We start from the raw sequence: 12235 nt of genomic DNA, 5'->3' as shown, positions 1-12235 counted from the left end.
AGAGTTCACACCATTTCACTTGGTCTATGGTCAAGAGGCTTTACAGCCAATTGAGCTAAACATTCCAACAATGAGACATCATGGCAAATCAGCACAAGATGATCAAGAGGTATGGATGGATCGACTTCTTACGTTAGTGGAGCTTGAGTGGAAAAGAGAAGCAGCATACGAGTGCTACAAGAGGAAAGCCACACAAGCGAAAGAAACGCACGACAAGAAACTGAAGGACAAAGACATCAAGGAAGGAGAGCTTGTGCTAAGGTATGACAATCGACTTGACAATCGTTTTGATGCCAAGTTTGAAACTAGATGGCAAGGGCCATACATAGTCAAGAAGGCTTTCAATTCTAGCTACTATCAGCTTATGGACTTGAATGGTAAAGAGCTCTCCAAGAAGGTAAACGGGTATCGCTTGAAGCCCTATTTGAGTCGCCTTCTACCAAAGGATCTACCAAATATCTGTCCAAAGGCCGCTGTCTCATGTAAGTATTGTTACATGAAGCATGAGTGTAACTCCAGCCAAAATTCTGAGGGGCCAAACAATGAAGATCTCGTCAAGGACTCTGAAGCACTCTCTTTGAAAAAGATGCTCTATGATGGTACATGAATATACCATCATCCAAGAGGAGGGCTAATGATAGCCGTTTTTTCGGCTCTTTGTAATTGCCACACTGAGTTACCTCACCCTACCAAAATCACCCAAACACTGTGGCTATCCCTACCATTTCACTGTACATAGGCGTGCGTGAGTCACGGGACTTTTCCCATATCTTCTTAAAAACCCTCAGCTAGCTAGTCACTGGGCTAGGTGAGCCAAAAAAAATAAAAATAATAAAAAAATAAAAGTATATTATGGCCTCTTTGTGTGTAAATATTTCATTGTATATATGGCCTAAATATAGGGATTTTTTATAATTATTTTGGGATTTTATTTAAATATTTCTACTTAGGTGTGTGTTTTATTAAACCTATGTACACCTTCTTTCATCCTCTTACACCATAATTTTATTTTTTGCCAATATGTACATACTCTAACCTCATATTTTTCCTTTATACAAATCACTCTCACATTTTCACCCTCACCCTCATGAAAACAAAAAATTGATTTCTACTCATTGGTTACTTTTATTATATTATTTACTTGCATACATTTTCCTCTTTCACCAAAAATAATTCAAGGAGGGACCATATCATATGATTCCAATATCTTTCCATATCCATAACTCCTCCATATTTTTATTATTATTTTTACTCATTATTCTAACACCATGTGCTCATTGAGCTAAAGTCCATGAATAGTCCATACACTAGTCCCACCATGTATATATTTCTTATTTCACCAATAATCCTCCTCCATGCATGGGTCAAGGGCAACTTGAATGCTTTGTATTATAATATGACAAAGGAGGGGCTCACTCTTGGATGCATTGTACAAATTCAACAAAGGAGGGGACCACTAAAAGACTTTTGCAGGCATAAAAAACAGGCTTTTTGGTGAGAATTTTGGCACCTATCTCCACTCCAAATTTGGAGCGGTGGTCAAAAAAGAAAATGTAGCCCACGCTCTGAATAATCACCCCAATTTTTTTCATGATTTTTGGAGCTACCAGCTGTGAGCTATGATTTTTTTAGTGGAACCCAGTTTTCCCATGCTATGCAACCACACTCTCTCTTCCACTTTATCATTTTCCTCTTTCACACACACTTCTCCACTCATCATCCCCATCTCTCTCACCACTCCTCTCTGCACACTACTCACCTTCTCCTCAACCTTGAAGAATAAGAGAAACCATGGTGAACTCATACCTCCCACACACAATTCCATTCCAAAATTGACCACCTAGTCTCATTTTTCCTCCTCCAAATTACCCATATCTATCAAAAAACCACAAAATTCAGCCTCTTCTCTTAAAAGACAGCATCATGGTGGTTGATTACTCAGCTTCAATTACCTTGTCTCTCAAGGAAGGTCAAGAGTGGAGAAAAAATGTACCGTCAAAGCTAGTGGACCGTCAACAAGCGTCAAAATTGGCCCTACTCAAGACACTTGGAGCATCAACCTTGTAAGAAATCCACCTTTTCTTACCTCTTAAGAGTTTTTCTTCCTTATTTGTATCCTAAATGGATACTCCCATTGTAAATATCCAATTCCATTTGTAAATTAATACTAACTCTACTAACACTAACCCACTATGAAAAGTCCTATCACCTCCATTTCTCTCCTCTCTCTTTCCCCACCAACTTCTTGATAATTCCAAGCAAAAGAAATTAGATAAATTGCTGAAAATCTAACCCAACCATGGTTAGAGGAGTAACCCTAGCCTTCAAAATTGCTATAAAAGGAGGGTGTAGCTAGCATAAAAGGGGGGAAGCCATAAGCAAGAGCACTATGCTATAGCTTGAGAAGCCAAGCTCAACCTCTCTAGAAGGAGCTCTTGAGTGGAATCTCATTGTCTTATGCATGTGCATGTGTTGTAATAGGGGATTAGCAAGGGAAATCTATGCCATTGTAAGAGAGAGAGTGATCATTCAATTGAGAGTAGGAAATCTATCATTTCTCCTACTAGTGTAAGCCCAACATTTGCTGAATCAAGGAGGGTGGATTTGGACTAAGCTTGGATACTTTGTCTCCCTTCCAACGTGAAGTAATGGACAACAATGATGCGTAAGTGTCTTGGTGTTTTTTTTTTTTAAGTTCTTGATAGCTTGTCTCTGGTGTTGTCATCAATCTAGCCATAAATCCCACATACTGTAAGAGGGCGACAGGGTGGAGAGGACTCCCCTGGCCTTAAGACAGTGATTGGGGTGGCTTTTCTTGTGATGTGTTGTGGTGAAATTTACGCAAGCTATGTTGAACAAGTACTAATCTCACTTTGATTTGTCATGACAGATTTGTAAGAAGGTATTAATGCAACAAGCACCCCCTCCCCCTTTCTCTCTCTTTTTTAAATATAGTTGTGTTTGCTTGATCATCGCCGATACGTTTCAAAGCAGCCCGAGCACTATCTCTCTCTCTCTCTCTCTCTCTCTCTCTCTCTCGTGTTTTAGTGTGTGAGAGTATTCCATTAGTGTTAGGGTTAGTGTAAATTCCTTGCTTGTTTGTGGGTCGCAGCCCCATTGAGCAGCACGGGATCCTTGAAGGGTGTCTAGAGGCCACTCTTCTTGTTGCCCGCCTCGGACCGCCTCAACGGCAAGAAGGTGATCTCGTGCATGCGTGGTCTTTGCTCTCAGCTGTTTAGACACTATATACTAAACAAATGGAGTGAAGTACTAAGTGATTTAAAAAACAGAGTCATCACTATACTTCATGATGAGTTTCCCGTTCCAACACGGGATCAGCGCTTCAATGAAGACGTGATGAAGATTCGAATGCGCGAATACTGCAAACACAAGCGTTCCGAAGTGCAAAAAGCAATCAAGAATGGGTGGAACAGGCCAGATTGGCTGTCCAAAGAAGATTGGAAGAATGCGAAGAAAGCAGCGCATGAGAATCCCGACAAGTGGAAGCAACAAAAGGATGCAGCCAGAGCGCGAGTAGAGGCAGGGAGCTCGCACCACTTGGGGAGCGGTGGATGGGCATCATTTGAGGCCGATTTTGTAAGTGTTTTCGCATTGCTCTTTATGTTCGATAGTTTAGGGTTTATGAGTTTTTTTAATCTAACATAATGAAATCTTTGTATGTTTTGACAGTGGTCGATGACAGGACGTGATCCCACACCGTACCAGCGCGAGTACGCAGGCAGGAAGGGCTTAAACGCCCTGGTGGACATTCTCAGTTCTCGCGGCGGCATGGTTAGTATTAGGGTTTACTCTTTTCTATTTTTTGTATTGTTTTATAAATGTCGTTATATGTTTATACTTACTGAAAGCTGTCTTATTGTCTTTTTTTGCAGAATCCAGCAGATACGCCGCTTGGACACGATGAGACGTCTGACTAAACGACGTCAGTTTAGCCGTAGCTAGATAGCATTAGTTTACGGTTTCTCATAGCTTATGTATCATGAGACGGGTTTTATACGTCTTTTTGAACCATGTATATTATTACATTTGTCACCGCAATTCCTTTTGCCAATCAATTCTTTATGTCTATGATGTTGTACAATTGTCATTATTACATTTTCCAATCAATTCATTTTGCCTATGATGTGTACAATTGTCAATTTTACGCTTGTCAATTTTGCAAACAATGCGTCTTGTGGGTGACTATTTTGGGTCTATTATCTACCCTTGCACTTTTTTTAAAAAGTGAATCAAGTACAATATGGTTGATGGGTGGCAGGGCATTCAACGCCCTGTCACCAAAAAAAAATTCTCTCGGGCGTCGCTATAACCGTCGCTATTTATGGCTCTGTAGCGTCGCTATAGTCTTTTGTGTAAACGTCGCTATGACCATCGCTATGAGCGTTGCTATATACGTTGCTATACGCGTCGCTATATAGCGACGCTCATAGCGACGGTTATAGCGACGCTCTCGTAGCGACGCTACTAGCGACGGTTTTAGCGACGCTGGGGGTTATAAAAACCCAGTGTATTTCCGTCGCTAACAGCGTCACAAGAGCACACAACCTCTTGTAAATATTTCTTTGTATATAGAGCCTAAATAAAAGATTTTTTCATAATTATTTTGGTATTTATTTAAATATTTCTACCTAGGTGTGTGTTATTTATGCTCTGTACATTGCCTCACCATTACCACAATTTTTCTTACCATTTTTCATACTCTTTATTCTATACAGAAATATTTTCATGTAAACTTCTCTTATATTTGGTGTAACTCCACCCCAAAAAAAAAAAAATCCAAAAAAACTAGTTTTATTTATCTGTATATTTTTTTTCACTATTGTGATTTTTCCCTTCCTACATCTATTTTGTTTTTTTTCTAAAAAATAAGAACACCAAAAATATTTATCTTTTTATGATAGCCTCATAATGAGAGAGATTTCTTTTGACCCCTCTATATTTTTTCCACTTATATTATTTATATTTGACATGTGCATATTTTTTAGACCCCTCAATATTTGATTTTCTTAGTTGTACTATTCACTTATATCATGATCTCAACAATATCTTCAATTATAGACCTACCAAATAAGGTCAAGGGTAGGTGGCATGCATACATGCACTATGGAGGGCTCACTCTTGGAGGTATTCAAAAGAATCATCCAAAGAAGGACCCCACAAGGACCTTGTGCAGTGGAAAAAAACGATCGGTTTTGCTGAATTTTTAAAGTTCACTTGCTCTCCGAATTTGAAAAGGTGATACAAACAAAAGTTGTAGCTCGTGGGCTGAACTTTTGCCTCAAATGTTTTCATATTTTTTTGAGCTACGATCTGTGAGCTATGATTTTATTAGTGGACCCCAATTTTCCCATGTTATGCAGCCACACTCTCTCTTCCGCTTTATCATTTTCCTCTTTCACACACACTTCTCCACTCATCATCCCCACCTCTCTCACCACTCCTCTCTGCACCCTACTCACCTTCTCCTCAACCTTGAAGAATAAGAGAAACCATGGTGAACTCATACCTCCCACACACAATTCCATTCCAAAATTGACTACCTAGTCTCATTTTTCCTCCTCCAAATTACCCATATCTATCAAAAAAACCAAAAAATTCAGCCTCTTCTCTTAAAAGACAGCATCATGGTGGTCGATTACTCAGCTTCAATTACCTTGTCTCTCAAGGAAGGTCAAGAGTGGAGAAAAAATGTACCGTCAAAGCTAGTGGACCATCAACAAGCGTCAAAATTGGCCCTACTCAAGACACTTGGAGCATCAACCTTGTAAGAAATCCACCTTTTCTTACCTCTTAAGAGTTTTTCTTCCTTATTTGTATCCTACATGGATACTCCCATTGTAAATATCCAATTCCATTTGTAAATTAATACTAACTCTACTAACACTAACCCACTATGAAAAGTCCTATCACCTCCATTTCTCTCCTTTCTCTTTCCCCACCAACTTCTTGATAATTCCAAGCAAAAGAAATTAGATAAATTGCTGAAAATCTAACCCAACCATGGTTAGAGGAGTAACCCTAGCCTTCAAAATTGCTATAAAAGGAGGGTGTAGCTAGCACAAAAAGGGGGGAGCCATAAGCAAGAGCACTATGCTATAGCTTGAGAAGCCAAGCTCAACCTCTCTAGAAGGAGCTCTTGAGTGTAAGCTCATTGTCTTATGCATGTGCATGTGTTGTAATAGGGGATTAGCAAGGGAACTCTATGCCATTGTAAGAGAGAGAGTGATCATTCAATTGAGAGTAGGAAATCTATCATTTCTCCTACTAGTGTAAGCCCAACATTTGCTGAATCAAGGAGGGTGGATTTGGACTAAGCTTGGATACTTTGTCTCCCTTCCAACGTGAAGTAATGGACAACAATGATGTGTAAGTGTCTTGGTGTTTTTTGTTAAGTTCTTGATAGCTCGTATCTGGTGTTGTCATCAATCTAGCCATAAATCCCACATACTGTAAGAGGGCGACAGGGTGGAGAGGACTCCCCTGGCTTTAAGACAGTGATTGGGGTGGCTTTTTTTGTGATGTGTTGTGGTGAAATTTACGCAAGCTATGTTGAACAAATACTAATCTCACTTTGATTTGTCATGACAGATTATTAAGAAGGTATTAATGCAACAAGCACCCCCTCCCCCTTTCTCTCTCTTTCTTAAATATATAGTTGTGTTTGCTTGATCATTGCCGATACGTTTCAAAGCAGCCCGAGCACTATCTCTCTCTCTCTCTCTCTCTCTCTCTCTCTCTCTCTCTCTCTCTCTCGTGTTTTAGTGTGTGAGAGTGTTCCATTGGTGTTAGGGTTAGTGTAAATTCCTTGCTTGTTTGTGGGTTGCTCTAACGATTCTCCTCTTTTGCGTCCTAGTTCGCTCTTAAACTAGGTGGTGCCCCTTGTGTAGTTGGGATTTGGCTGTGGGTTTGGTTTTTTGGTTTGTGTTGTGTTGTGCCCCAGCCCCATTGAGCAGCACGGGAGCCTTGAAGGGTGTCTAGAGGTTGCTCTTCTTGTTGCCCGCCCCGGACCGCCTCAAATTGGTGCCCCCATGGAGGAGCGATCGTGTGCTTAGTGTTGTTGTATTTAATGAATGCTTGAATTTCAGCATAATCAAGTAGATTTTATGAATCATGAAAACATGTATAGCCGAGTTTAATTTCAAGGGAACAAAAATTGATCTAGAATATGGTTTGGATTAGCATAACATAAGAAAAAAAAAACATTTTCACATAAGAATCTAAAATTCATGTTGAAAGACCTTTCAAAACTTTGTGTAGTTAGTTGATGTCATGAGAGAAAATGATTGTTTGGAACTAATCTTTGTGTGTTTCTAGCATTGAGAGACTATGACACGCTAGACCTTTGATGATATCCCAATATTCTTCGGAAATCTAGAAGAAGATGTTGATGATTTTCTTGCTGATTTTAGAATGGAGACTTCAACAACATGGTGAAAACTACTATGCTTATGAGAATATTTTTTCTCGTCAATGGGGAGGATATGGGTTTAGTTCTACATTTCCAGATTATGTAAAAATGGAGCAATTTATTTCGGGTTTGTCTCCTTTCCTAAAGACTAAGGTTACTTGTAGTGGACCCTCTACCTTTGAAGAAGCGGTCATTATTGCCCGAAGGAAGTTTCACAAGTACTTCTACATCAAAAATGGTTTCCATCATGCTGGAAGAACCAACCATGATGAAAGTGTTTCTATCAAGGAGTCATCTCCTTTGCCATACTTGTCTCCTTCTACTCCGACAAATGTTGAAGAAGTTACTGACATGCCAACTGATTATTCAAGTGCTAAAGTGTGTGGCCAAGATTCAAATGTGGAATCTCTTTCTTCTACCTTTATCACAAGCATGCAAAAATCGACACAAGATATCTCAAATGGCATTGATGATTCAATAATGGATACATCCAACCTTTTGGTGGAGGATCAATTTCTAGTCCGAGCAGACGAAGCTTTTGCACAACATGACTCTATGGAGAATGAAGACCTTGAAGGTAACCTTGATCTTATGGAATGTGCTGAGAGTGTATCTTTTCTAAAAGAAGAGAGTGAAGAAGAAGATGAAATCATAGGTGGAGAGATCATAGACCACATTGATCATAAAGAGATGATTGTGTACATGGAATGCCAACTCCAAAACAAAGTAGAAGAGTGTGAGTTGAATCCAGGTGAGGAAAATCTTGAAGAAGTGTTTGAGGATGTTGAAAAGCATTGGTATGACCCATGTATGTTAAGCATAGAGGAACCTATCATGCAAGAAGCCAAATGTTTCACAAAATCAAACAGTATTCCATCAACCTTTGAGGTGGTACAATGTGAGGAGTTACAACCTTGCCAAAGGGGGGGCTTAGAAGGGGATGAAGAACATGGGAGAGTAGTAAAAGATAAAATCATAAAAGGAAACTATCAGAAGGGTATCATTCTCTCCAATGGTGTTTTAGTGGGTGGCTCTTCATTCATGGGACAATCTCTTAGCAAGAAAATCCAAGCTTTTGAAGCCCCAATCATCTTCACATTGGGTTTCACCTCTTCAAGGTCAACTTCTCCTCTCTTCACATATAACTTTCATCGGGGACACCATACCTTCTTAAGTGGAAGAGGACATGAATACTTGGTGATAAACGGATGTTTCCAAATCTTCTTCACTTGGTTCTTTGGTGTATGGAGGTCGCACATTGTGATGCTTCTGGTCTTCATCATAGATGAAAAACTTGTTGATTGCTACATGTGGATATTTCATAAATCAGTACCAAAATCTATTCTCTTCCAATGTGTTGGAAGCAATAGAAACCTTCGTCTATTATCTACTTATGTGGTAAACTATTTGCAATACCTTCCAATAGCAGCTGGAAGCATGGATCAAGCTTTCCTAAATCATGAAGGCCATATAATTTTTGACTTGGTGAGCCTACCCAGGTTGAATGAATTTTATGAGCTACAGTTCAGGAATTCGCTCATACAAGCTCTTGAAGATCGTAGCAGATACATCAACTTTATACAGGAGGAAGAGCAACCAATCTTTTATATCACATTCATAGTGATAGATGCAATGATGGAAAATAGTAAAATCTACAAGTTTCTTCAACCAAAATCAGTAAGTGATTCCATACCATACATCTCTCTTTGGGAAAGATATTTCAAGATCTTTGATCCTAGGGGGTGCTTATGGAAACTTTCTCAGTGGAGGAGGTTTCCTCAGTCACTTCATCCTACTATTGGCTCGAGAACCTTTCATATCACACAAGGTTTTTTAATCATACAACAAAGTTTCTTCAAAGATGAGAGCAGACAAAGACAGACGTTACACAATCATGTTGTATGATCATGAATGTACCATTATCTAAGGGGGGGGCTAATGATAGCCGTTTTTCGGCTTTCCATAACTGCCATAGTAAGCTACCTCACCCTATCAAATCACTCAAACACTGTGGTTACCCTCACCCTTTCACTGTATATAGGTGAGTGTGAGTTAGGGGACTTTTTCCCATATCTCCTTACTGAAATAAAAAACCCTCAATTAGCTAGTTGAGCCAAAATAAAAAAAAATAAAAAAAAATATAAGTATATTATGGCCCATGCGTATGTAAATATTTCTTTGTATATAGGGCCTAAATAAAAGATTTTTTCATAATTATTTTGGTATTTATTTAAATATTTCTACCTAGGTGTGTGTTATTTATGCTCTGTACATTGCCTCACCATTACCACAATTTTTCTTACCATTTTTCATACTCTTTATTCTATATAGAAATATTTTCATGTAAGCTTCTCTTATATTTGGTGTAACTCCACCCCAAAAAAAATAAATCCAAAAAAACTAGTTTTATTTATGTGTATATTTTTTTTCACTATTGTGATTTTTCCCTTCCTACATCTATTTTGTTTTTTTTCTAAAAAATTAGAACACCAAAAATATTTATCTTTTTATGATAGCCTCATAATGAGAGAGATTTCTTTTGACCCCTCTATATTTTTTCCACTTATATTATTTATATTTGCCATGTACATATTTTTTAGACCCCTCAATATTTGATTTTCTTAGTTGTACTATTCACTTATATCATGATCTCAACAATATCTTCAATTATAGACCTACCAAATAAGGTCAAGGGTAGGTGGCATGCATACATGCACTATGGAGGGCTCACTCTTGGAGGTATTCAAAAGAATCATCCAAAGACGGACCCCACAAGGACCTTGTGCAGTGGAAAAAAACGGTCGGTTTTGCTGAATTTTTAAAGTTCACTTGCTCTCCGAATTTGAAAAGGTGATACAAACAAAAGTTGTAGCTCGTGGGCTGAAATTTTGCCTCAAATGTTTTCATATTTCTTTGAGCTACGAGCTGTGAGCTATGATTTTATTAGTGGACCCCAATTTTATGCAGCCACACTCTCTCTTCCGCTTTATCATTTTCCTCTTTCATACACACTTCTCCACTCATCATCCCCACCTCTCTCACCACTCCTCTCTGCACCCTACTCACCTTCTCCTCAACCTTGAAGAGTAAGAAAAACCATGGTGAACTCATACCTCCCACACACAATTCCATTCCAAAATTGACTACCTAGTCTCATTTTTCCTCCTCCAAATTACCCATATCTATCAAAAAAACCACAAAATTCAGCCTCTTCTCTTAAAAGACAGCATCATGGTGGTCGATTACTCAGCTTCAATTACCTTGTCTCTCAAGGAAGGTCAAGAGTGGAGAAAAAATGTACTCTCAAAGCTAGTGGACCGTCAACAAGCGTCAAAATTGGCCCTACTCAAGACACTTGGAGCATCAACCTTGTAAGAAATCCACCTTTTCTTACCTCTTAAGAGTTTTTCTTCCTTATTTGTATCCTACATGGATACTCCCATTGTAAATATCCAATTCCATTTGTAAATTAATACTAACTCTACTAACACTAACCCACTATGAAAAGTCCTATCACCTCCATTTCTCTCCTCTCTCTTTCCCCACCAACTTCTTGATAATTCCAAGCAAAAGAAATTAGATAAATTGCTGAAAATCTAACCCAACCATGGTTAGAGGAGTAACCCTAGCCTTCAAAATTGCTATAAAAGGAGGGTGTAGCTAGCACAAAAAGGGGGGAGCCATAAGCAAGAGCACTATGCTATAGCTTGAGAAGCCAAGCTCAACCTCTCTAGAAGGAGCTCTTGAGTGTAAGCTCATTGTCTTATGCATGTGCATGTGTTGTAATAGGGGATTAGCAAGGGAACTCTATGCCATTGTAAGAGAGAGAGTGATCATTCAATTGAGAGTAGGAAATCTATCATTTCTCCTACTAGTGTAAGCCCAACATTTGCTGAATCAAGGAGGGTGGATTTGGACTAAGCTTGGATACTTTGTCTCCCTTCCAACGTGAAGTAATGGACAACAATGATGTGTAAGTGTCTTGGTGTTTTTTGTTAAGTTCTTGATAGCTCGTATCTGGTGTTGTCATCAATCTAGCCATAAATCCCACATACTGTAAGAGGGCGACAGGGTGGAGAGGACTCCCCTGGCTTTAAGACAGTGATTGGGGTGGCTTTTTTTGTGATGTGTTGTGGTGAAATTTACGCAAGCTATGTTGAACAAATACTAATCTCACTTTGATTTGTCATGACAGATTATTAAGAAGGTATTAATGCAACAAGCACCCCCTCCCCCTTTCTCTCTCTTTCTTAAATATATAGTTGTGTTTGCTTGATCATTGCCGATACGTTTCAAAGCAGCCCGAGCACTATCTCTCTCTCTCTCTCTCTCTCTCTCTCTCTCTCTCTCTCTCTCTCTCTCTCTCTCTCTCTCTCTCTCTCGTGTTTTAGTGTGTGAGAGTGTTCCATTGGTGTTAGGGTTAGTGTAAATTCCTTGCTTGTTTGTGGGTTGCTCTAACGATTCTCCTCTTTTGCGTCCTAGTTCGCTCTTAAACTAGGTGGTGCCCCTTGTGTAGTTGGGATTTGGCTGTGGGTTTGTTGTTTTGGTTTGTGTTGTGTTGTGCCCCAACCCCATTGAGCAGCACGGGAGCCTTGAAGGGTGTCTAGAGGTTGCTCTTCTTGTTGCGCGCCCCGGACCGCCTTAGTAGTTTTTGGTAGTTTTGGTGGTTTTGGTAGTTTGGGTTCTGTTTCATAGTAGAGTACTTAGAAGTATCAATCTCGGTATGACTTCTTGGTAGTTTTTGAAACTAATTGGGACCGCTGGTTGTTAACAGGCTGAGTATGACACTCTGGAGAAAAAATGGAA

The sequence above is a fragment of the Adiantum capillus-veneris genome, chromosome 4 (genome assembly GCF_014529385.1).
Source record: "Adiantum capillus-veneris isolate H3 chromosome 4, ASM1452938v2, whole genome shotgun sequence".
Taxonomy (NCBI): Eukaryota; Viridiplantae; Streptophyta; class Polypodiopsida; order Polypodiales; family Pteridaceae; genus Adiantum; species Adiantum capillus-veneris.
The sequence above is the reverse complement of the archived record's forward strand: the minus strand, read 5'-3'. Positions refer to the sequence as shown.